Source organism: Salvelinus alpinus, chromosome 3 (genome assembly GCF_045679555.1).
Source record: "Salvelinus alpinus chromosome 3, SLU_Salpinus.1, whole genome shotgun sequence".
NCBI lineage: Eukaryota > Metazoa > Chordata > Actinopteri > Salmoniformes > Salmonidae > Salvelinus > Salvelinus alpinus.
Window position 1 is genome coordinate 8,375,212 of NC_092088.1, and position 26,743 is coordinate 8,401,954.

The window sequence follows — 26,743 nt, forward strand, 5'->3', positions numbered from 1 at the left end:
TAGGTAAACCCGTAGAGTAACAGGGAGGGTAGGTAAACCCGTAGAGTAACAGGGAGGGTAGCTAAACCCGTAGAGTAACAGGGAGGGGAGCTAAACCCGTAAAGTAACAGGGAGGGGTAACTAAACCCGTAGAGTAACAGGGAGGGGAAGGTAAACCCGTAGAGTAACAGGGAGGGGAAGGTAAACCCGTAGAGTAACAGGGAGGGGAAGGTAAACCCGTAGAGTAACAGGGAGGGTAGACTGTCATCTAGATTCAAACACAAAGAGACACTGAAGAGCAGTGTCAGGTGTGTGTGATATATATATATATATATATATATATGACTTGGTGTCTGTGCATGCACACAAGCACTCTCTGTCCTTCCCTGTTGTACTGGTGCAGAAGATAGCCCCCAAAATGGCCCAGTATTTTATTTCCCAGTCCTTCCGTCTGTCTGTTTCTCTATATCTTAACCATACTAGGCCTACTTTCCGTTGATCACTAAACCTATTCCACTCTGACATCCACAGTGCCAAAAGATCAGTTGTGGAGGGTTTTGTATTACCAATCCAATGATTCCTGCTGGAAATAGATCCATGTTTAATGCAGTACTTGGTGCCTGGCCAGTGTTCTGCTGGGGTGGTGGTGGTGGGGCAGTGTTCCAACTGGCACACTATTCCCTAAAATGGGCTCTGGGCAAAAGTAGTGCACTTAAGAGGGAATAGGGTCCCTTTTTGTGGACACAGCCCGTGACTTTGGTTAAGCACTTTACTCTGTGCTGAAGTTGAGATGCAATAAAAACTAGACCAGAGAAACTTCTAGTGTGTTTTTCCTCCCCACTGACAACTACACTACCAGTCAAAAGTTTTACAACACCTACTCATTCCAGGGTTTTTATTTATTTATTTTTCTACATTGTAGAATAATAGTGAAGACATCAAAACTATGAAATAACACATATGGAATCATGTAGTAACCCCCCAAAAAAGTGTAATAAATCTAAATATATTTTATATTTGAGATTCTTCAAAGTAGCCACCCTTTGCCTTCATGACAGCTTTGCACACTCTTGGCATTCTCTCAACCAGCTTCATGAGGTAGTCACCTGGAATGCATTTCAAATTAACAGGTGAGCCTTCATAAAAGTTCATTTGTGGAATTTCTTTCCTTCTTAATGCATTTGAGTCAATCAGTTGTGTTGTGACAAGGTTATACAGAAGGTAGTCCTATCTGGTAAAAGACAAAGTCCATATTATGGCAAGAACAGCTCAAATAAGCAAACAGTCCATCATTACTTTAAGACATGAAGGTCAGTCAATACAGAACATTTCAACAACTTTGAAAGTTTCTTCAAGTGCAGTCGCAAAAACCATCAAGCTCTTTGATGAAACTGGCTCTCATGAGGACCGCCACAGGAAAGGAAGACCCAGAGTTACCTCTGCTGCAGAGGATAAGTTCATTAGAGTTACCAGCCTCAGAAATTGCAGCCCAAATAAATGCTTCACAGAGTTCAAGTAACAGACACATCTCAACATCAACTGTTCAGAGGAGACTGTGTGACTCAGTCCTTTATGGTCGAATTGCTGCATAGAAACCACTACTAAAAGGACACCAATAAGAAGACTTGCTTAGGCCAGGAAACCCAAGCAATGGACATTAGTGGACGGATGATCTCCACACGCGTATTTCCCACCGTGAAGCATGGAGGAGGTGGTGTTATGGTGTAGGGTGCTTAGCCAAGAAGGAGAGTGTTGGAGTGCTGCATCAGATGACCTGGCCTCCACAATCACCCGACCTCAACCAAATTGAGATGGTTTGGGATGAGTTGGACCACAGAGTGAAGGAAAAGCAGCCAGCAAGTGCTCAGCATATGTGGGAACTCCTTCAAGATTGTTTGGAAAAGCATTCCAGGTGAAGCTGGTTGAGAGAATGCCAAGACTGTGCAAAGATGTCATCAAGGCAAAGGGTGGCTACTTTGAAGAATATCAAATATATTTTGATTTGTTTAACACCTTTTTGGTTACCACATGATTCCATGTGTTAGTTCATAGTTTTAATGTCTTCACTATTAATCTACAATGTAGAAAATAGTAAAAAATAAAGAAAAACCCTTGAATGTGTAGGTGTTCTAAAACTTTTGACTGGTAGTGAATGAATGGAAGATCTTCAGGGGAGAGTGAAGTAGAGGCACAGAGTGAAGTAGAGGCACAGAGTGAAGTAGAGACGCAGAGTGAAGTAGAGGCACAGAGTGAAGTAGAGGCACAGAGTGAAGTAGAGGCACAGAGTGAAGTAGAGGTACAGAGTGAAGTAGAGGCACAGAGTGAAGTAGAGGCACAGAGTGAAGTAGAGGCACAGAGTGAAGTAGAGGCACAGAGTGAAGTAGAGGCACAGAGTGAAGTAGAGGCACAGAGTGAAGTAGAGGCACAGAGTGAAGTAGAGGCACAGAGTGAAGTAGAGGCACAGAGTGAAGTAGAGGCACAGAGTGAAGTAGAGACACAGAGTGAAGTAGAGGCGCAGAGTGAAGTAGAGGCACAGAGTGAAGTAGAGGCACAGAGTGAAGTAGAGGCACAGAGTGAAGTAGAGGCACAGAGTGAAGTAGAGACACAGAGTGAAGTAGAGGCGCAGAGTGAAGTAGAGGCACAGAGTGAAGTAGAGACACAGAGTGAAGTAGAGGCGCAGAGTGAAGTAGAGGCGCAGAGTGAAGTAGAGGCACAGAGTGAAGTAGAGGCGCAGAGTGAAGTAGAGGCACAGAGTGAAGTAGAGGCGCAGAGTGAAGTAGAGACACAGAGTGAAGTAGAGGCGCAGAGTGAAGTAGAGGCACAGAGTGAAGTAGAGGCGCAGAGTGAAGTAGAGACACAGAGTGAAGTAGAGGCACAGAGTGAAGTAGAGGCGCAGAGTGAAGTAGAGGCGCAGAGTGAAGTAGAGACACAGAGTGAAGTAGAGACACAGAGTGAAGTAGAGACACAGAGTGAAGTAGAGGCACAGAGTGAAGTAGAGGCGCAGAGTGAAGTAGAGACACAGAGTGAAGTAGAGGCACAGAGTGAAGTAGAGGCGCAGAGTGAAGTAGAGACACAGAGTGAAGTAGAGGCACAGAGTGAAGTAGAGGCGCAGAGTGAAGTAGAGGCACAGAGTGAAGTAGAGGCACAGAGTGAAGTAGAGGCACAGAGTGAAGTAGAGGCACAGAGTGAAGTAGAGGCACAGAGTGAAGTAGAGGCGCAGAGTGAAGTAGAGACACAGAGTGAAGTAGAGGCACAGAGTGAAGTAGAGACACAGAGTGAAGTAGAGGTACAGAGTGAAGTAGAGGTACAGAGTGAAGTAGAGACACAGAGTGAAGTAGAGGTACAGAGTGAAGTAGAGACACAGAGTGAAGTAGAGGCACAGAGTGAAGTAGAGACACAGAGTGAAGTAGAGGTACAGAGTGAAGTAGAGGTACAGAGTGAAGTAGAGGCACAGAGTGAAGTAGAGACACAGAGTGAAGTAGAGGCGCAGAGTGAAGTAGAGACACAGAGTGAAGTAGAGGTACAGAGTAAAGTAGAGGTGCAGAGTGAGAGGTAGGGATTAGAAGGAGAGAGAGTTGGAGGGAGTTGGAGGTAGAGAGTAGGGATTAGAAGGAGAGAGAGTTGGAGGTAGAGAGTAGGAATTAGAAGGAGAGAGAGATGGAGGTAGAGAGTAGGGATTAGAAGGAGAGAGTTGGAGGGAGTTGGAGGGAGTTGGAGGTAGACAGTAGGGATTAGAAGGAGAGAGAGATGGATGGAGTTGGAGGTAGACAGTAGGGATGTACAGTGAATAGAGTACACAGTTATCAGATCAGGCCTTTGTTCAAACACACACACATGCTGCTCGGGACACACCCCATACCTGCCAGAAGTCCTGCAGAGAGGGAGGGGCGGATGGAGGGATGGAGGAGGGGAGAGGAGACAGGGAGGGAGGGGCGGGACAGGGAGGGAGGGAAAGGGACAGTTTATGAATAGGTAGGTAGGGGATAAGGGGGAGGGATGGTTGATTCATCGGGAGGAGGAGGAGGAGGAAGGGTTATTGGTTATATGGAGAAGACTGCCAGAGCAGGAGTAGATTCCACAGCAGTTACATGAATAACAGCAAAACATTACAATAACATTACATTATAACAACTGATGGTTTGGTCACAATGATATGAGGAGAGAGAAAGAGGGAGAGAGATACACTTGGACAGTGGAAGATTAAACTCAAGGGAACATTTGGTTTAGAAAACACAGGAGACCCAAGTAGAATCTGTTAAAGCAGGGGAGTACCCAAACATACTAAGAGCAGTAGGGGAGTACCCAAACATACTAAGAGCAGTAGGGGAGTACCCAAACATACTAAGAGCAGTAGGGGAGTACCCAAACATACTAAGAGCAGCAGGGGAGTACCCAAACATACTAAGAGCAGCAGGGGAGTACCCAAACATACTAAGAGCAGTAGGGGAGTACCCACACATACTAAGAGCAGCAGGGGAGTACCCAAACATACTAAGAGCAGTAGGGAGTACCCAAACATACTAAGAGCAGCAGGGGAGTACCCAAACATACTAAGAGCAGTAGGGGAGTACCCAAACATACTAAGAGCAGCAGGGGAGTACCCAAACATACTAAGAGCAGTAGGGGAGTACCCAAACATACTAAGAGCAGTAGGGGAGTACCCAAACATACTAAGAGCAGTAGGGGAGTACCCAAACATACTAAGAGCAGCAGGGGAGTACCCAAACATACTAAGAGCAGCAGGGGAGTACCCAAACATACTAAGAGCAGTAGGGGAGTACCCAAACATACTAAGAGCAGCAGGGGAGTACCCAAACATACTAAGAGCAGCAGGGGAGTAACCAAACATACTAAGAGCAGCGGGGGAGTACCCACACATACTAAGAGCAGCGGGGGAGTAACCAAACATACTAAGAGCAGTGGGGGAGTACCCAAACATACTAAGAGCAGTAGGGGAGTACCCAAACATACTAAGAGCAGCAGGGGAGTACCCAAACATACTAAGAGCAGCAGGGGAGTACCCAAACATACTAAGAGCAGTAGGGGAGTACCCAAACATACTAAGAGCAGTAGGGGAGTACCCAAACATACTAAGAGCAGCGGGGGAGTACCCAAACATACTAAGAGCAGCGGGGGAGTACCCACACATACTAAGAGCAGTGGGGGGAGTACCCAAACATACTAAGAGCAGAAGGGGGGTACCCAAACATACTAAGAGCAGTAGGGGAGTACCCAAACATACTAAGAGCAGTAGGGGAGTACCCAAACATACTAAGAGCAGTGGGGGAGTACCCAAACATACTAAGAGCAGCGGGGGAGTACCCAAACATACTAAGAGCAGCGGGGGAGTACCCAAACATACTACGAGCAGCGGGGGAGTACCCAAACATACTACGAGCAGCGGGGGAGTACCCAAACATACTAAGAGCAGTAGGGAGTACCCAAACATACTAAGAGCAGTGGGGGAGTACCCAAACATACTAAGAGCAGTGGGGGAGTACCCAAACATACTAAGAGCAGCAGGGGAGTACCCAAACATACTAAGAGCAGCGGGGGAGTACCCAAACATACTACGAGCAGCGGGGGAGTACCCAAACATACTACGAGCAGCGGGGGAGTACCCAAACATACTAAGAGCAGTAGGGGAGTACCCAAACATACTAAGAGCAGTAGGGGAGTACCCAAACATACTAAGAGCAGTAGGGGAGTACCCAAACATACTAAGAGCAGCGGGGGAGTACCCAAACATACTAAGAGCAGCAGGGGAGTACCCAAACATACTACGAGCAGCGGGGGAGTACCCAAACATACTAAGAGCAGTGGGGGGAGTACCCAAACATACTAAGAGCAGTAGGGGAGTACCCAAACATACTAAGAGCAGTAGGGGAGTACCCAAACATACTAAGAGCAGTAGGGGAGTACCCAAACATACTAAGAGCAGTAGGGGAGTACCCAAACATACTAAGAGCAGTAGGGGAGTACCCAAACATACTAAGAGCAGTAGGGGAGTACCCAAACATACTAAGAGCAGCAGGGGAGTACCCAAACATACTAAGAGCAGTAGGGAGTACCCAAACATACTAAGAGCAGTAGGGGAGTACCCAAACATACTAAGAGCAGTAGGGGAGTACCCAAACATACTAAGAGCAGTAGGGGAGTACCCAAACATACTAAGAGCAGTAGGGGAGTACCCAAACATACTAAGAGCAGCAGGGGAGTACCCAAACATACTAAGAGCAGTAGGGAGTAACCAAATATTAAAAGAACAAACAATGGATAAATAAACAAATGTGAAAAAAATATGGTGAGGGATTTTAGCAGCGCGAAAGAGACAGGAGAACAACCATTTTCCAATGAATATTTTTTTTCATAGATACTACTAGTACTCAAGCAGATTTCGTAGTGATATTTTTCCCCTCAGACAAGGAGAAGCTTCATTCCCCATGGACCCCCCCCACTCCACCACCCCCAACCAATCCTAATCTCCTAGTCTGAACCTTGAATTAGCATACTCTGACCATAAAACTGCCCTCGACTCAGGAGTTTCAGCTCAGGGGAATTGTAGGTTACTGTAATTCTTACAATATTAATATTGTCTCCCATTCCAGTGGAGTGGAGCGATTTCATAGGTTCTTGGCGAGGGAACGAGGGGAGGATGGAGGGAGGAGGGGGAAAGGAGGCTGGATAGAAAAGCGAGTGAAGTGTGATTCTGTTGCCAAGCCAGAGGACGCTATCAGGCCAATCAGGTGCGTCGGTGTGTGAGGGGTGAGTGTGTTTGCGCGTCAAGGGACTATCATCCACAGCTAGCCATGCATCATGTGTTGACTACTGTATAGTACAGAGAGAGATATGCAAACAGAATGCCCAGAGATACAGGTGACATATCGGCTATATAGGGATCATCCATCTAGAACTCTGGAACGTTCCATCTAGAACATTCCATCTAGAACTCTGGAACATTCCTTCTAGAACATTCCTTCTAGAACTCTGGAACATTCCATCTAGAACATTCCATCTAGAACTCTGGAACATTCCATCTAGAACTCTGGAACATTCCATTTCCAGTTGAAAGAGGGGGTTAGCTTGGTTAAACCCATCTCAACTCTCTCTATATATTTTTGATTGCTCATATACGCACACAAACTAAAGGAATCATGTTGAATGTCCAAATAGCTTGGTGGTCCAATACAGTGATTGAGAGAGAGAGAGAGAATATGAGGGTCTGTGGTGGCTAGGCAACCTAGCCTAGTAAAACCAGTCTGAATGCTAAATCTCAATGGTGAGAGAAGAATTCAGACTGGTTAACTAGGCTATGTTGCTTTGCCACAATAGATCTCTCTTTTTACTCACTCAATCACTTTAGTACACCTCAAGCTGTTGGTATGGACATTATCATGCCGTTTCATACCTCAAGCTGTTGGTATGGACATTATCATGCCGTTTCATACCTCAAGCTGTTGGTATGGACATTATCATGCCGTTTCATACCTCAAGCTGTTGGTATGGACATTATCATGCCGTTTCATACCTCAAGCTGTTGGTATGGACATTATCATGCCGTTTCATACCTCAAGCTGTTGGTATGGACATTATCATGCCGTTTCATACCGCAAGCTCTTTGTTGAGACACTATTCCATTCATATATGGTTATATTGGGGTGCGTGTATTAAACAAATGATGGACCTAGTTCTGGACCAATGAGCATGAATGTGCAAACATACTGTAATCATCCTCTGTTGACTATTCATATTCAAATAGCAGTTAAATAGTATAATCTCGGTTTTGTTTGCTTATCTAAAAAAATCAGTGCAGGGTCAGTGTTCTTGTCTGTGTAAACGTAAAGGTGTGTGTGTATGTGTGTGTGTGTGTGTGTTTATTGAGCTGCAACACTTTTCTTTTATGCTCCTGCTGTGTGTCGCTATGGTTACATAGAAAACACAAGGGGCTGCGTCCAAAAAACGGCATCCTACACCCTTTATAGTGCGCACTACTTGTGACCAGGGCCCATAGGGTAAAGGGTACACTACTTGTGACCAGGGCCCATAGGGGACAGGCTAACGTTTGGGACACCCCCAGGGCACCTTCCATTCACCTTTACCGCAGGAACAGAGATAAACACACAGTAGATATTGATCAACGAGCTGGGACACTGGCTTGTGTTTCCAATATATTGGATATCTGTCAGAGTCTGAGGGTTATTCAAATAACCTACTGACATCTGAATAGCCGGGGAGGAGGGAGGGAGGAGAGAGAAATGTAGGGTAGGGGGGAGGAGAGCGGGAAGGAGAGAAATGTAGGGTAGGGGGGAGGAGAGCGGGAAGGATAGAAATGTAGGGTAGGGGGGAGGAGGGAGGAGAGCGGGAAGGAGAGAAATGTAGGGTAGGGGGGAGGAGGGAGGAGAGCGGGAAGGAGAGAAATGTAGGGTAGGGGCGAGGAGAGCGGGAAGGAGAGAAAGGGGGAGGAGAGAGGGAAGGGGTAGGGAGGAAGGAAGGAAGGGAGCGGGAGGAGGGTTAGGGAGGTCGGATAGACAGGGGAGAGACGTAGGAGAGGGAGAGTGAAGGACGGAGGAGAGGGAGAGATGGCTGGAGGAGAGGGCGAGATGGACGGAGGAGAGGGCGAGATGGACGGAGGAGAGGGCGAGATGGACGGAGGAGAGGGCGGGGAGGGAGGGAGCAGAGGGAGGGAGGAGAGGGCGGGGAGGGAGGGAGGAGGGAGGAGAGGGCGGGGAGGGAGGGAGGAGAGGGCGGGGAGGGAGGGAGGAGAGGGCGGGGAGGGAGGAGAGGGCGGGGAGGGAGGGAGGAGGGAGGAGAGGGCGGGGGGAGAAAATACTTTGCCGTCAACTCGACTCTTTAATCTGTGATTTGTGTCTTGACGGTTTACGAACACATTAGTGATAAAGAGAGGGAGGGAGAGAACGTTTCATAGCACATGATTGATAGATAGCAGGGTGATTATTCATTGATGCCCCTGGGGGGAAACTGACGGGCCCCAATAACGAGATTAAACGCATTATTACTATTCATGTACTAACAATCTGTTGATGAAAGAGAGAGGGAGGGATGGAGAGAGGGAGCGACAAGAGGAGGGAGGGAGGAAGGAGCAAGTTAGGGAGGGTCTGGGAATTGATTGATCCTCACTGGGACTGTATGATGTGTGGTGGGGATGGATGGTTACTCTGACAGCTGATTAACCACTAATTACTGTGGCAGAAAAATTAACAACTTCCGTTGTCTCCACATACTAGATAAATGAAGACGTATTGTATGACTGGAAGAAAACTACCAACAGGCATTATTTAAGGGACCCCAAGCCAGAGCAAAACTAAAGGGAGGGCTTGGAATTCAACATGGGGTTTTCTCTGGATCAAAATGGGGCTTAGGTGGTAGGCGTGGCAAGGGCGTGGCAGTAGGCACGTTCGCCGGGCCAAAATCTTTTAGATGCCGCTGACAAAATGTTGCTGTTTTAAAGCTAATTTCCTGCTATTTTTACCTTTATTTAACTAGGCAAGTCAGTTAAGAACACATTCTTGACAAGAACTAATAACTGCCTTGTTCAGGTGCAGAACGACAGATTGGTACCTTGTCAGCTTCGATCTTGCAACCTTTCGGTTACTAGTCCAATGCTCTAACCACTAGGCTACCCTGCCGCCCCAAATTGTACACATTTTGCTGTGGCTTATGCCAGCTGAGTGACTCAAAATGGGGACCACGTGCCGTGACAAAAATACTCCTGAAGAGCATTATTTTGGAGAAGGAGATTCTCTCGGTCTATAGTTTTATTTTGGTGATTGTTAGTTCTCAAAGATCTTTTCTTTTTTCTTTAAAAATGTATAGGTCCATTATCTTGTCGAAAATACTTTATATCTGGTATTAGTCTTAAGTTTAATCTTCACTAAATACATATATATATGGATTTAAAAAAATTAAAATTATTGGTTGGGACTTACAGTAGGCAGCCCGCCCCAAAACTTTTCTGTGCAGAAAAAACCCTGGAGAAAGAATACGAAAGGTGACAGGGGACAAGGATGGGTGTAGGTGGCTTGTCTATGCCCCTAGCGTTGTTCTCTTATCTAGTCTAGGTCCATTACTCTGGTCCAAGGTCCACCTGTCAGCCTATAAAAGTACCACTAAATAGACCATTATGGTCTGGTAGGCAGGTCCACTAGTTGAGTCTCTTAATGATTAAGTGTTACACGGTTCACTATGCGTGGAACAAAGCTGTTCTTTCAGACACAGAGCAAGGCAAGGATGACATTGTGGAACTTGTTCAGAGTTGCGTGAATCAAGAGTTGCGCGAATCAAGAGTTGCGCGAATCCAGAGTTGTGTGCACTGCCAGAGGAGAGAAGACCGGTGCTAGGTGATACCGGAACAGAGATGTGGTACTCTCTACAAAGTGCTTGTTAGTGATTGAACGTCATGTCATGGGAGTAGTTTGGTGGTTCTTTAACAGAGCCTTCAAAATGGGAGGTTTTGGACTTTGCTATTCACCCTTCAGTCTGTCTGAGGATAGGAGGGAGGTGCTGTAGTCAAGACAGGAACAGGGTTTGGTTTCTGCGTACAGTCCTTATTATTGATGGAAATTGACATCTTGTCCTGGGACATGTGGTGCTCAGTCTTTACACTCTCCCTAATATAGGCCACAGCTAGTAGCCACCCTTCTGTTGACTGGCAGGCATCCTTAGGGGACAGGGACATGGGTACGTCCGCCAACTGATTACTATTTATGGGATCAATTCATTACGACTTAATAGGATAAACTGACCCTACACGTTTATGTCTGGCAGCTATCCACATGTCCCTCATTCCTCCTTAAAGCCTGCTATCCACATGTCCCTCGTTCCTTCCTCCTTAAAGCCTGCTATCCACATGTCCCTCGTCCCTTCCTCCTTAAAGCCTGCTATCCACATGTCCCTCGTTCCTTGCTCCTTAAAGCCTGCTATCCACATGTCCCTCGTTCCTTCCTCCTTAAAGCCTGCTATCCACATGTCCCTCGTCCCTTCCTCCTTAAAGCCAGCTATCCACATGTCCCTCGTTCCTTCCTCCTTAAAGCCTGCTATCCACATGTCCCTCGTCCCTTCCTCAAAGCCTGCTATCCACATGTCCCTCGTCCCTTCCTCCTTAAAGCCTGCTATCCACATGTCCCTCGTTCCTTCCTCCTTAAAGCCAGCTATCCACATGTCCCTCGTCCCTTCCTCAAAGCCTGCTATCCACATGTCCCTCGTTCCTTCCTCCTTAAAGCCTGCTATCCACATGTCCCTCGTCCCTTCCTCCTTAAAGCCAGCTATCCACATGTCCCTCGTTCCTTCCTCCTTAAAGCCTGCTATCCACATGTCCCTCGTCCCTTCCTCAAAGCCTGCTATCCACATGTCCCTCGTCCCTTCCTCCTTAAAGCCTGCTATCCACATGTCCCTCGTTCCTTCCTCCTTAAAGCCTGCTATCCACATGTCCCTCGTCCCTTCCTCCTTAAAGCCTGCTATCCACATGTCCCTCGTCCCTTCCTCCTTAAAGCCTGCTATCCACATGTCCCTCGTCCCTTCCTGCTTAAAGCCTGCTATCCACATGTCCCTCGTCCCTTCCTGCTTAAAGCCTGCTATCCACATGTCCCTCGTCCCTTCCTCCTTAAAGCCAGCTATCCACATGTCCCTCGTTCCTTCCTCCTTAAAGCCTGCTATCCACATGTCCCTCGTCCCTTCCTCCTTAAAGCCTGCTATCCACATGTCCCTCGTCCTTCCTCCTTAAAGCCTGCTATCCACATGTCCCTCGTTCCTTCCTCCTTAAAGCCTGCTATCCACATGTCCCCCGTTCCTCCTTAAAGCCAGCTATCCACATGTCCCTCGTCCCTTCCTCCTTAAAGCCTGCTATCCACATGTCCCTCGTCCCTTCCTCCTTAAAGCCTGCTATCCACATGTCCCTCGTCCCTTCCTCCTTAAAGCCTGCTATCCACATGTCCCTCGTTCCTTCCTCCTTAAAGCCTGCTATCCACATGTCCCTCGTTCCTTCCTCCTTAAAGCCTGCTATCCACATGTCCCTCGTCCCTTCCTCAAAGCCTGCTATCCACATGTCCCTCGTCCCTTCCTCAAAGCCTGCTATCCACATGTCCCTCGTCCCTTCCTCCTTAAAGCCTGCTATCCACATGTCCCTCGTCCCTTCCTCCTTAAAGCCTGCTATCCACATGTCCCTCGTTCCTTCCTCCTTAAAGCCTGCTATCCACATGTCCCTCGTTCCTTCCTCCTTAAAGCCTGCTATCCACATGTCCCTCGTCCCTTCCTGCTTAAAGCCTGCTATCCACATGTCCCTCGTCCCTTCCTCCTTAAAGCCAGCTATCCACATGTCCCTCGTTCCTTCCTCCTTAAAGCCTGCTATCCACATGTCCCTCGTCCCTTCCTGCTTAAAGCCTGCTATCCACATGTCCCTCGTCCCTTCCTCCTTAAAGCCTGCTATCCACATGTCCCTCGTCCTTCCTCCTTAAAGCCTGCTATCCACATGTCCCTCGTCCCTTCCTCCTTAAAGCCTGCTATCCACATGTCCCTCGTCCCTTCCTCCTTAAAGCCTGCTATCCACATGTCCCTCGTTCCTTCCTCCTTAAAGCCTGCTATCCACATGTCCCTCGTCCCTTCCTCCTTAAAGCCAGCTATCCACATGTCCCTCGTTCCTTCCTCCTTAAAGCCTGCTATCCACATGTCCCTCGTCCCTTCCTCCTTAAAGCCTGCTATCCACATGTCCCTCGTCCTTCCTCCTTAAAGCCTGCTATCCACATGTCCCTCGTCCCTTCCTCCTTAAAGCCTGCTATCCACATGTCCCTCGTCCCTTCCTCCTTAAAGCCTGCTATCCACATGTCCCTCGTCCCTTCCTCCTTAAAGCCTGCTATCCACATGTCCCTCGTCCCTTCCTCCTTAAAGCCTGCTATCCACATGTCCCTCGTCCCTTCCTCCTTAAAGCCTGCTATCCACATGTCCCTCGTCCCTTCCTCCTTAAAGCCTGCTATCCACATGTCCCTCGTTCCTTGCTCCTTAAAGCCTGCTATCCACATGTCCCTCGTACATTCCTCCTTAAAGCCTGCTATCCACATGTCCCTCGTCCCTTCCTCCTTAAAGCCTGCTATCCACATGTCCCTCGTCCCTTCCTCCTTAAAGCCTGCTATCCACATGTCCCTCGTTCCTTCCTCCTTAAAGCCTGCTATCCACATGTCCCTCGTCCCTTCCTCCTTAAAGCCTGCTATCCACATGTCCCTCGTCCCTTCCTCCTTAAAGCCTGCTATCCACATGTCCCTCGTTCCTTCCTCCTTAAAGCCTGCTATCCACATGTCCCTCGTCCCTTCCTCCTTAAAGCCTGCTATCCACATGTCCCTCGTTCCTTCCTCCTTAAAGCCTGCTATCCACATGTCCCTCGTTCCTTCCTCCTTAAAGCCTGCTATCCACATGTCCCTCGTTCCTTGCTCCTTAAAGCCTGCTATCCACATGTCCCTCGTCCCTTCCTCCTTAAAGCCTGCTATCCACATGTCCCTCGTCCCTTCCTCAAAGCCTGCTATCCACATGTCCCTCGTTCCTTCCTCCTTAAAGCCTGCTTTCCACATGTCCCTCGTCCCTTCCTCCTTAAAGCCTGCTATCCACATGTCCCTCGTTCCTTCCTCCTTAAAGCCTGCTATCCACATGTCCCTCGTTCCTTCCTCCTTAAAGCCTGCTATCCACATGTCCCTCGTTCCTTCCTCCTTAAAGCCTGCTATCCACATGTCCCTCGTTCCTTCCTCCTTAAAGCCTGCTATCCACATGTCCCTCGTCCCTTCCTCCTTAAAGCCTGCTATCCACATGTCCCTCGTTCCTTCCTCCTTAAAGCCTGCTATCCACATGTCCCTCGTCCCTTCCTCCTTAAAGCCTGCTATCCACATGTCCCTCGTTCCTTCCTCCTTAAAGCCTGCTATCCACATGTCCCTCGTCCCTTCCTGCTTAAAGCCTGCTATCCACATGTCCCTCGTTCCTTCCTCCTTAAAGCCTGCTATCCACATGTCCCCCGTTCCTCCTTAAAGCCAGCTATCCACATGTCCCTCGTCCCTTCCTTCTTAAAGCCTGCTATCCACATGTCCCTCGTCCCTTCCTCCTTAAAGCCTGCTATCCACATGTCCCTCGTTCCTTCCTCCTTAAAGCCTGCTATCCACATGTCCCTCGTCCCTTCCTCCTTAAAGCCTGCTATCCACATGTCCCTCGTCCCTTCCTCCTTAAAGCCTGCTATCCACATGTCCCTCGTCCCTTCCTCCTTAAAGCCTGCTATCCACATGTCCCTCGTCCCTTCCTCCTTAAAGCCTGCTATCCACATGTCCCTCGTCCCTTCCTCCTGAAAGCCTGCTATCCACATGTCCCTCGTCCCTTCCTCCTTAAAGCCTGCTATCCACATGTCCCTCGTTCCTTGCTCCTTAAAGCCTGCTATCCACATGTCCCTCGTACATTCCTCCTTAAAGCCTGCTATCCACATGTCCCTCGTCCCTTCCTCCTTAAAGCCTGCTATCCACATGTCCCTCGTTCCTTCCTCCTTAAAGCCTGCTATCCACATGTCCCTCGTCCCTTCCTCCTTAAAGCCTGCTATCCACATGTCCCTCGTTCCTTCCTCCTTAAAGCCTGCTATCCACATGTCCCTCGTCCCTTCCTCCTTAAAGCCTGCTATCCACATGTCCCTCGTCCCTTCCTCCTTAAAGCCTGCTATCCACATGTCCCTCGTTCCTTCCTCCTTAAAGCCTGCTATCCACATGTCCCTCGTTCCTTCCTCCTTAAAGCCTGCTATCCACATGTCCCTCGTTCCTTGCTCCTTAAAGCCTGCTATCCACATGTCCCTCGTCCCTTCCTCAAAGCCTGCTATCCACATGTCCCTCGTTCCTTGCTCCTTAAAGCCTGCTATCCACATGTCCCTCATTCCTTCCTCCTTAAAGCCTGCTATCCACATGTCCCTCGTTCCTTCCTCCTTAAAGCCTGCTATCCACATGTCCCTCGTCCCTTCCTCCTTAAAGCCTGCTATCCACATGTCCCTCGTTCCTTCCTCCTTAAAGCCTGCTATCCACATGTCCCTCGTCCCTTCCTCCTTAAAGCCTGCTATCCACATGTCCCTCGTCCCTTCCTCCTTAAAGCCTGCTATCCACATGTCCCTCGTTCCTTGCTCCTTAAAGCCTGCTATCCACATGTCCCTCGTCCCTTCCTCAAAGCCTGCTATCCACATGTCCCTCGTTCCTTCCTCCTTAAAGCCTGCTTTCCACATGTCCCTCGTCCCTTCCTCCTTAAAGCCTGCTATCCACATGTCCCTCGTTCCTTCCTCCTTAAAGCCTGCTATCCACATGTCCCTCGTTCCTTCCTCCTTAAAGCCTGCTATCCACATGTCCCTCGTCCCTTCCTCCTTAAAGATTGCTATCCACATGTCCCTCGTTCCTTCCTCCTTAAAGCCTGCTATCCACATGTCCCTCGTCCCTTCCTCCTTAAAGCCTGCTATCCACATGTCCCTCGTTCCTTCCTCCTTAAAGCCTGCTATCCACATGTCCCTCGTCCCTTCCTGCTTAAAGCCTGCTATCCACATGTCCCTCGTTCCTTCCTCCTTAAAGCCTGCTATCCACATGTCCCTCGTCCCTTCCTCAAAGCCTGCTATCCACATGTCCCTCGTCCCTTCCTCCTTAAAGCCTGCTATCCACATGTCCCCCGTTCCTCCTTAAAGCCAGCTATCCACATGTCCCTCGTCCCTTCCTCCTTAAAGCCTGCTATCCACATGTCCCTCGTCCCTTCCTCCTTAAAGCCTGCTATCCACATGTCCCTCGTTCCTTCCTCCTTAAAGCCTGCTATCCACATGTCCCTCGTTCCTTCCTCCTTAAAGCCTGCTATCCACATGTCCCTCGTCCCTTCCTCCTTAAAGCCTGCTATCCACATGTCCCTCGTCCCTTCCTCCTTAAAGCCTGCTATCCACATGTCCCTCGTCCCTTCCTCCTTAAAGCCTGCTATCCACATGTCCCTCGTCCCTTCCTCCTTAAAGCCTGCTATCCACATGTCCCTCGTCCCTTCCTCCTGAAAGCCTGCTATCCACATGTCCCTCGTCCCTTCCTCCTTAAAGCCTGCTATCCACATGTCCCTCGTTCCTTGCTCCTTAAAGCCTGCTATCCACATGTCCCTCGTACATTCCTCCTTAAAGCCTGCTATCCACATGTCCCTCGTCCCTTCCTCCTTAAAGCCTGCTATCCACATGTCCCTCGTTCCTTCCTCCTTAAAGCCTGCTATCCACATGTCCCTCGTCCCTTCCTCCTTAAAGCCTGCTATCCACATGTCCCTCGTTCCTTCCTCCTTAAAGCCTGCTATCCACATGTCCCTCGTTCCTTCCTCCTTAAAGCCTGCTATCCACATGTCCCTCGTCCCTTCCTCCTTAAAGCCTGCTATCCACATGTCCCTCGTCCCTTCCTCCTTAAAGCCTGCTATCCACATGTCCCTCGTTCCTTCCTCCTTAAAGCCTGCTATCCACATGTCCCTCGTTCCTTCCTCCTTAAAGCCTGCTATCCACATGTCCCTCGTCCCTTCCTCCTTAAAGCCTGCTATCCACATGTCCCTCGTCCCTTCCTCCTTAAAGCCTGCTATCCACATGTCCCTCGTCCCTTCCTCCTGAAAGCCTGCTATCCACATGTCCCTCGTCCCTTCCTCCTTAAAGCCTGCTATCCACATGTCCCTCGTTCCTTGCTCCTTAAAGCCTGCTATCCACATGTCCCTCGTACATTCCTCCTTAAAGCCTGCTATCCACATGTCCCTCGTCCCTTCCTCCTTAAAGCCTGCTATCCACATGTCCCTCGTTCCTTCCTCCTTAAAGCCTGCTATCCACATGTCCCTCGTCCCTTCCTCCTTAAAGCCTGCTATCCACATGTCCCTCGTTCCTTCCTCCTTAAAGCCTGCTATCCACATGTCCCTCGTCCCTTCCTCCTTAAAGCCTGCTATCCACATGTCCCTCGTCCCTTCCTCCTTAAAGCCTGCTATCCACATGTCCCTCGTCCCTTCCTCCTTAAAGCCTGCTATCCACATGTCCCTCGTTCCTTCCTCCTTAAAGCCTGCTATCCACATGTCCCTCGTTCCTTCCTCCTTAAAGCCTGCTATCCACATGTCCCTCGTCCCTTCCTCCTTAAAGCCTGCTATCCACATGTCCCTCGTTCCTTCCTCCTTAAAGCCTGCTATCCACATGTCCCTCGTTCCTTCCTCCTTAAAGCCTGCTATCCACATGTCCCTCGTTCCTTGCTCCTTAAAGCCTGCTATCCACATGTCCCTCGTCCCTTCCTCAAAGCCTGCTATCCACATGTCCCTCGTTCCTTGCTCCTTAAAGCCTGCTATCCACATGTCCCTCATTCCTTCCTCCTTAAAGCCTGCTATCCACATGTCCCTCGTTCCTTCCTCCTTAAAGCCTGCTATCCACATGTCCCTCGTCCCTTCCTCCTTAAAGCCTGCTATCCACATGTCCCTCGTCCCTTCCTCCTTAAAGCCTGCTATCCACATGTCCCTCGTTCCTTGCTCCTTAAAGCCTGCTATCCACATGTCCCTCGTCCCTTCCTCAAAGCCTGCTATCCACATGTCCCTCGTTCCTTCCTCCTTAAAGCCTGCTTTCCACATGTCCCTCGTCCCTTCCTCCTTAAAGCCTGCTATCCACATGTCCCTCGTTCCTTCCTCCTTAAAGCCTGCTATCCACATGTCCCTCGTTCCTTCCTCCTTAAAGCCTGCTATCCACATGTCCCTCGTCCCTTCCTCCTTAAAGATTGCTATCCACATGTCCCTCGTTCCTTCCTCCTTAAAGCCTGCTATCCACATGTCCCTCGTCCCTTCCTCCTTAAAGCCTGCTATCCACATGTCCCTCGTTCCTTCCTCCTTAAAGCCTGCTATCCACATGTCCCTCGTCCCTTCCTGCTTAAAGCCTGCTATCCACATGTCCCTCGTTCCTTCCTCCTTAAAGCCTGCTATCCACATGTCCCTCGTCCCTTCCTCAAAGCCTGCTATCCACATGTCCCTCGTCCCTTCCTCCTTAAAGCCTGCTATCCACATGTCCCCCGTTCCTCCTTAAAGCCAGCTATCCACATGTCCCTCGTCCCTTCCTCCTTAAAGCCTGCTATCCACATGTCCCTCGTTCCTTGCTCCTTAAAGCCTGCTATCCACATGTCCCTCGTCCCTTCCTCAAAGCCTGCTATCCACATGTCCCTCGTCCCTTCCTCCTTAAAGCCTGCTATCCACATGTCCCCCGTTCCTCCTTAAAGCCAGCTATCCACATGTCCCTCGTCCCTTCCTCCTTAAAGCCTGCTATCCACATGTCCCTCGTTCCTTCCTCCTTAAAGCCTGCTATCCACATGTCCCTCGTTCCTTCCTCCTTAAAGCCTGCTATCCACATGTCCCTCGTCCCTTCCTCCTTAAAGCCTGCTATCCACATGTCCCTCGTCCCTTCCTCCTTAAAGCCTGCTATCCACATGTCCCTCGTCCCTTCCTCCTTAAAGCCTGCTATCCACATGTCCCTCGTCCCTTCCTCCTTAAAGCCTGCTATCCACATGTCCCTCGTCCCTTCCTCCTGAAAGCCTGCTATCCACATGTCCCTCGTCCCTTCCTCCTTAAAGCCTGCTATCCACATGTCCCTCGTTCCTTGCTCCTTAAAGCCTGCTATCCACATGTCCCTCGTACATTCCTCCTTAAAGCCTGCTATCCACATGTCCCTCGTCCCTTCCTCCTTAAAGCCTGCTATCCACATGTCCCTCGTTCCTTCCTCCTTAAAGCCTGCTATCCACATGTCCCTCGTCCCTTCCTCCTTAAAGCCTGCTATCCACATGTCCCTCGTTCCTTCCTCCTTAAAGCCTGCTATCCACATGTCCCTCGTTCCTTCCTCCTTAAAGCCTGCTATCCACATGTCCCTCGTCCCTTCCTCCTTAAAGCCTGCTATCCACATGTCCCTCGTCCCTTCCTCCTTAAAGCCTGCTATCCACATGTCCCTCGTTCCTTCCTCCTTAAAGCCTGCTATCCACATGTCCCTCGTTCCTTCCTCCTTAAAGCCTGCTATCCACATGTCCCTCGTCCCTTCCTCCTTAAAGCCTGCTATCCACATGTCCCTCGTTCCTTCCTCCTTAAAGCCTGCTATCCACATGTCCCTCGTTCCTTCCTCCTTAAAGCCTGCTATCCACATGTCCCTCGTTCCTTGCTCCTTAAAGCCTGCTATCCACATGTCCCTCGTCCCTTCCTCAAAGCCTGCTATCCACATGTCCCTCGTTCCTTGCTCCTTAAAGCCTGCTATCCACATGTCCCTCGTCCCTTCCTCCTTAAAGCCTGCTATCCACATGTCCCTCGTTCCTTCCTCCTTAAAGCCTGCTATCCACATGTCCCTCGTCCCTTCCTCCTTAAAGCCTGCTATCCACATGTCCCTCGTTCCTTCCTCCTTAAAGCCTGCTATCCACATGTCCCTCGTTCCTTCCTCATTAAAGCCTGCTATCCACATGTCCCTCGTTCCTTCCTCCTTAAAGCCTGCTATCCACATGTCCCTCGTCCCTTCCTCCTTAAAGCCTGCTATCCACATGTCCCTCGTTCCTTCCTCCTTAAAGCCTGCTATCCACATGTCCCTCGTCCCTTCCTCCTTAAAGCCTGCTATCCACATGTCCCTCGTTCCTTCCTCCTTAAAGCCTGCTATCCACATGTCCCTCGTCCCTTCCTGCTTAAAGCCTGCTATCCACATGTCCCTCGTCCCTTCCTGCTTAAAGCCTGCTATCCACATGTCCCTCGTCCCTTCCTCCTTAAAGCCTGCTATCCACATGTCCCTCGTCCTTCCTCCTTAAAGCCTGCTATCCACATGTCCCTCGTTCCTTCCTCCTTAAAGCCTGCTATCCACATGTCCCCCGTTCCTCCTTAAAGCCAGCTATCCACATGTCCCTCGTCCCTTCCTCCTTAAAGCCTGCTATCCACATGTCCCTCGTCCCTTCCTCCTTAAAGCCTGCTATCCACATGTCCCTCGTTCCTTCCTCCTTAAAGCCTGCTATCCACATGTCCCTCGTCCCTTCCTCCTTAAAGCCTGCTATCCACATGTCCCTCGTCCCTTCCTCCTTAAAGCCTGCTATCCACATGTCCCTCGTTCCTTCCTCCTTAAAGCCTGCTATCCACATGTCCCTCGTCCCTTCCTCCTTAAAGCCTGCTATCCACATGTCCCTCGTCCCTTCCTCCTTAAAGCCTGCTATCCACATGTCCCTCGTCCCTTCCTCCTTAAAGCCTGCTATCCACATGTCCCTCGTCCCTTCCTCCTTAAAGCCTGCTATCCACATGTCCCTCGTCCCTTCCTCCTTAAAGCCTGCTATCCACATGTCCCTCGTTCCTTCCTCAAAGCCTGCTATCCACATGTCCCTCGTCCCTTCCTCCTTAAAGCCTGCTATCCACATGTCCCTCGTCCCTTCCTCCTTAAAGCCTGCTATCCACATGTCCCTCGTTCCTTCCTCCTTAAAGCCTGCTATCCACATGTCCCTCGTCCCTTCCTCCTTAAAGCCTGCTATCCACATGTCCCTCGTTCCTTCCTCCTTAAAGCCTGCTATCCACATGTCCCTCGTTCCTTCCTCCTTAAAGCCTGCTATCCACATGTCCCTCGTTCCTTGCTCCTTAAAGCCTGCTATCCACATGTCCCTCGTCCCTTCCTCCTTAAAGCCTGCTATCCACATGTCCCTCGTTCCTTCCTCCTTAAAGCCTGCTATCCACATGTCCCTCGTTCCTTCCTCCTTAAAGCCTGCTATCCACATGTCCCCCGTTCCTCCTTAAAGCCAGCTATCCACATGTCCCTCGTCCCTTCCTCCTTAAAGCCTGCTATCCACATGTCCCTCGTCCCTTCCTCCTTAAAGCCTGCTATCCACATGTCCCTCGTTCCTTCCTCCTTAAAGCCTGCTATCCACATGTCCCTCGTCCCTTCCTCCTTAAAGCCTGCTATCCACATGTCCCTCGTCCCTTCCTCCTTAAAGCCTGCTATCCACATGTCCCTCGTTCCTTCCTCCTTAAAGCCTGCTATCCACATGTCCCTCGTCCCTTCCTCCTTAAAGCCTGCTATCCACATGTCCCTCGTCCCTTCCTCCTTAAAGCCTGCTATCCACATGTCCCTCGTCCCTTCCTCCTTAAAGCCTGCTATCCACATGTCCCTCGTCCCTTCCTCCTTAAAGCCTGCTATCCACATGTCCCTCGTCCCTTCCTCCTTAAAGCCTGCTATCCACATGTCCCTCGTTCCTTCCTCCTTAAAGCCTGCTATCCACATGTCCCTCGTCCCTTCCTCCTTAAAGCCTGCTATCCACATGTCCCTCGTCCCTTCCTCCTTAAAGCCTGCTATCCACATGTCCCTCGTTCCTTCCTCCTTAAAGCCTGCTATCCACATGTCCCTCGTCCCTTCCTCCTTAAAGCCTGCTATCCACATGTCCCTCGTTCCTTCCTCCTTAAAGCCTGCTATCCACATGTCCCTCGTTCCTTCCTCCTTAAAGCCTGCTATCCACATGTCCCTCGTTCCTTGCTCCTTAAAGCCTGCTATCCACATGTCCCTCGTCCCTTCCTCAAAGCCTGCTATCCACATGTCCCTCGTTCCTTGCTCCTTAAAGCCTGATATCCACATGTCCCTCGTCCCTTCCTCCTTAAAGCCTGCTATCCACATGTCCCTCGTTCCTTCCTCCTTAAAGCCTGCTATCCACATGTCCCTCGTTCCTTCCTCCTTAAAGCCTGCTATCCACATGTCCCTCGTTCCTTCCTCCTTAAAGCCTGCTATCCACATGTCCCTCGTCCCTTCCTCCTTAAAGCCTGCTATCCACATGTCCCTCGTCCCTTCCTCCTTAAAGCCTGCTATCCACATGTCCCTCGTTCCTTCCTCCTTAAAGCCTGCTATCCACATGTCCCTCGTCCCTTCCTCCTTAAAGCCTGCTATCCACATGTCCCTCGTCCCTTCCTCCTTAAAGCCTGCTATCCACATGTCCCTCGTCCCTTCCTCCTTAAAGCCTGCTATCCACATGTCCCTCGTCCCTTCCTCCTTAAAGCCTGCTATCCACATGTCCCTCGTCCTTCCTCCTTAAAGCCTGCTATCCACATGTCCCTCGTTCCTTCCTCCTTAAAGCCTGCTATCCACATGTCCCCCGTTCCTCCTTAAAGCCAGCTATCCACATGTCCCTCGTCCCTTCCTCCTTAAAGCCTGCTATCCACATGTCCCTCGTCCCTTCCTCCTTAAAGCCTGCTATCCACATGTCCCTCGTTCCTTCCTCCTTAAAGCCTGCTATCCACATGTCCCTCGTCCCTTCCTCCTTAAAGCCTGCTATCCACATGTCCCTCGTCCCTTCCTCCTTAAAGCCTGCTATCCACATGTCCCTCGTTCCTTCCTCCTTAAAGCCTGCTATCCACATGTCCCTCGTCCCTTCCTCCTTAAAGCCTGCTATCCACATGTCCCTCGTCCCTTCCTCCTTAAAGCCTGCTATCCACATGTCCCTCGTCCCTTCCTCCTTAAAGCCTGCTATCCACATGTCCCTCGTCCCTTCCTCCTTAAAGCCTGCTATCCACATGTCCCTCGTCCCTTCCTCCTTAAAGCCTGCTATCCACATGTCCCTCGTTCCTTCCTCCTTAAAGCCTGCTATCCACATGTCCCTCGTCCCTTCCTCCTTAAAGCCTGCTATCCACATGTCCCTCGTCCCTTCCTCCTTAAAGCCTGCTATCCACATGTCCCTCGTTCCTTCCTCCTTAAAGCCTGCTATCCACATGTCCCTCGTCCCTTCCTCCTTAAAGCCTGCTATCCACATGTCCCTCGTTCCTTCCTCCTTAAAGCCTGCTATCCACATGTCCCTCGTTCCTTCCTCCTTAAAGCCTGCTATCCACATGTCCCTCGTTCCTTGCTCCTTAAAGCCTGCTATCCACATGTCCCTCGTCCCTTCCTCCTTAAAGCCTGCTATCCACATGTCCCTCGTTCCTTCCTCCTTAAAGCCTGCTATCCACATGTCCCTCGTTCCTTCCTCCTTAAAGCCTGCTATCCACATGTCCCCCGTTCCTCCTTAAAGCCAGCTATCCACATGTCCCTCGTCCCTTCCTCCTTAAAGCCTGCTATCCACATGTCCCTCGTCCCTTCCTCCTTAAAGCCTGCTATCCACATGTCCCTCGTTCCTTCCTCCTTAAAGCCTGCTATCCACATGTCCCTCGTCCCTTCCTCCTTAAAGCCTGCTATCCACATGTCCCTCGTCCCTTCCTCCTTAAAGCCTGCTATCCACATGTCCCTCGTTCTTTCCTCCTTAAAGCCTGCTATCCACATGTCCCTCGTCCCTTCCTCCTTAAAGCCTGCTATCCACATGTCCCTCGTCCCTTCCTCCTTAAAGCCTGCTATCCACATGTCCCTCGTCCCTTCCTCCTTAAAGCCTGCTATCCACATGTCCCTTCCTCCTTAAAGCCTGCTATCCACATGTCCCCCGTTCCTCCTTAAAGCCAGCTATCCACATGTCCCTCGTCCCTTCCTCCTTAAAGCCTGCTATCCACATGTCCCTCGTTCCTTCCTCCTTAAAGCCTGCTATCCACATGTCCCTCGTTCCTTCCTCCTTAAAGCCTGCTATCCACATGTCCCTCGTTCCTTCCTCCTTAAAGCCTGCTATCCACATGTCCCTCGTCCCTTCCTCCTTAAAGCCTGCTATCCACATGTCCCTCGTCCCTTCCTCCTTAAAGCCTGCTATCCACATGTCCCTCGTCCCTTCCTCCTTAAAGCCTGCTATCCACATGTCCCTCGTCCCTTCCTCCTTAAAGCCTGCTATCCACATGTCCCTCGTCCCTTCCTCCTGAAAGCCTGCTATCCACATGTCCCTCGTCCCTTCCTCCTTAAAGCCTGCTATCCACATGTCCCTCGTTCCTTGCTCCTTAAAGCCTGCTATCCACATGTCCCTCGTACATTCCTCCTTAAAGCCTGCTATCCACATGTCCCTCGTCCCTTCCTCCTTAAAGCCTGCTATCCACATGTCCCTCGTTCCTTCCTCCTTAAAGCCTGCTATCCACATGTCCCTCGTCCCTTCCTCCTTAAAGCCTGCTATCCACATGTCCCTCGTCCCTTCCTCCTTAAAGCCTGCTATCCACATGTCCCTCGTTCCTTCCTCCTTAAAGCCTGCTATCCACATGTCCCTCGTTCCTTCCTCCTTAAAGCCTGCTATCCACATGTCCCTCGTCCCTTCCTCCTTAAAGCCTGCTATCCACATGTCCCTCGTCCCTTCCTCCTTAAAGCCTGCTATCCACATGTCCCTCGTTCCTTCCTCCTTAAAGCCTGCTATCCACATGTCCCTCGTTCCTTCCTCCTTAAAGCCTGCTATCCACATGTCCCTCGTCCCTTCCTCCTTAAAGCCTGCTATCCACATGTCCCTCGTTCCTTCCTCCTTAAAGCCTGCTATCCACATGTCCCTCGTTCCTTCCTCCTTAAAGCCTGCTATCCACATGTCCCTCGTTCCTTGCTCCTTAAAGCCTGCTATCCACATGTCCCTCGTCCCTTCCTCAAAGCCTGCTATCCACATGTCCCTCGTTCCTTGCTCCTTAAAGCCTGCTATCCACATGTCCCTCGTCCCTTCCTCCTTAAAGCCTGCTATCCACATGTCCCTCGTTCCTTCCTCCTTAAAGCCTGCTATCCACATGTCCCTCGTCCCTTCCTCCTTAAAGCCTGCTATCCACATGTCCCTCGTTCCTTCCTCCTTAAAGCCTGCTATCCACATGTCCCTCGTTCCTTCCTCCTTAAAGCCTGCTATCCACATGTCCCTCGTTCCTTCCTCCTTAAAGCCTGCTATCCACATGTCCCTCGTTCCTTCCTCCTTAAAGCCTGCTATCCACATGTCCCTCGTCCCTTCCTCCTTAAAGCCTGCTATCCACATGTCCCTCGTTCCTTCCTCCTTAAAGCCTGCTATCCACATGTCCCTCGTCCCTTCCTCCTTAAAGCCTGCTATCCACATGTCCCTCGTTCCTTCCTCCTTAAAGCCTGCTATCCACATGTCCCTCGTCCCTTCCTGCTTAAAGCCTGCTATCCACATGTCCCTCGTCCCTTCCTGCTTAAAGCCTGCTATCCACATGTCCCTCGTCCCTTCCTCCTTAAAGCCTGCTATCCACATGTCCCTCGTCCTTCCTCCTTAAAGCCTGCTATCCACATGTCCCTCGTTCCTTCCTCCTTAAAGCCTGCTATCCACATGTCCCCCGTTCCTCCTTAAAGCCAGCTATCCACATGTCCCTCGTCCCTTCCTCCTTAAAGCCTGCTATCCACATGTCCCTCGTCCCTTCCTCCTTAAAGCCTGCTATCCACATGTCCCTCGTTCCTTCCTCCTTAAAGCCTGCTATCCACATGTCCCTCGTCCCTTCCTCCTTAAAGCCTGCTATCCACATGTCCCTCGTTCCTTCCTCCTTAAAGCCTGCTATCCACATGTCCCTCGTCCCTTCCTCCTTAAAGCCTGCTATCCACATGTCCCTCGTCCCTTCCTCCTTAAAGCCTGCTATCCACATGTCCCTCGTCCCTTCCTCCTTAAAGCCTGCTATCCACATGTCCCTCGTCCCTTCCTCCTTAAAGCCTGCTATCCACATGTCCCTCGTCCCTTCCTCCTTAAAGCCTGCTATCCACATGTCCCTCGTTCCTTCCTCCTTAAAGCCTGCTATCCACATGTCCCTTGTTCCTTCCTCCTTAAAGCCTGCTATCCACATGTCCCTCGTTCCTTCCTCCTTAAAGCCTGCTATCCACATGTCCCTCGTTCCTTCCTCCTTAAAGCCTGCTATCCACATGTCCCTCGTCCCTTCCTCAAAGCCTGCTATCCACATGTCCCTCGTTCCTTGCTCCTTAAAGCCTGATATCCACATGTCCCTCGTCCCTTCCTCCTTAAAGCCTGCTATCCACATGTCCCTCGTTCCTTCCTCCTTAAAGCCTGCTATCCACATGTCCCTCGTTCCTTCCTCCTTAAAGCCTGCTATCCACATGTCCCTCGTTCCTTCCTCCTTAAAGCCTGCTATCCACATGTCCCTCGTCCCTTCCTCCTTAAAGCCTGCTATCCACATGTCCCTCGTCCCTTCCTCCTTAAAGCCTGCTATCCACATGTCCCTCGTTCCTTCCTCCTTAAAGCCTGCTATCCACATGTCCCTCGTTCCTTCCTCCTTAAAGCCTGCTATCCACATGTCCCTCGTCCCTTCCTCCTTAAAGCCTGCTATCCACATGTCCCTCGTTCCTTCCTCCTTAAAGCCTGCTATCCACATGTCCCTCGTTCCTTCCTCCTTAAAGCCTGCTATCCACATGTCCCTCGTTCCTTGCTCCTTAAAGCCTGCTATCCACATGTCCCTCGTCCCTTCCTCAAAGCCTGCTATCCACATGTCCCTCGTTCCTTCCTCCTTAAAGCCTGCTATCCACATGTCCCTCGTCCCTTCCTCCTTAAAGCCTGCTTTCCACATGTCCCTCGTTCCTTCCTCCTTAAAGCCTGCTATCCACATGTCCCTCGTCCCTTCCTCCTTAAAGCCTGCTATCCACATGTCCCTCGTTCCTTCCTCCTTAAAGCCTGCTATCCACATGTCCCTCGTTCCTTCCTCCTTAAAGCCTGCTATCCACATGTCCCTCGTTCCTTCCTCCTTAAAGCCTGCTATCCACATGTCCCTCGTTCCTTCCTCCTTAAAGCCTGCTATCCACATGTCCCTCGTCCCTTCCTCCTTAAAGCCTGCTATCCACATGTCCCTCGTTCCTTCCTCCTTAAAGCCTGCTATCCACATGTCCCTCGTCCCTTCCTCCTTAAAGCCTGCTATCCACATGTCCCTCGTTCCTTCCTCC

General features: G+C 50.2%; 1 protein-coding gene across 1 annotated transcript in view; it reads right to left on the minus strand.

Moving 5' to 3' along the window:
- micu1 (mitochondrial calcium uptake 1) overlaps positions 1-26,743 on the minus strand; it is a 152,007-nt gene that overhangs the window by 50,381 nt on the left and 74,883 nt on the right. The gene's annotated exons all lie outside the window — the stretch shown is intronic.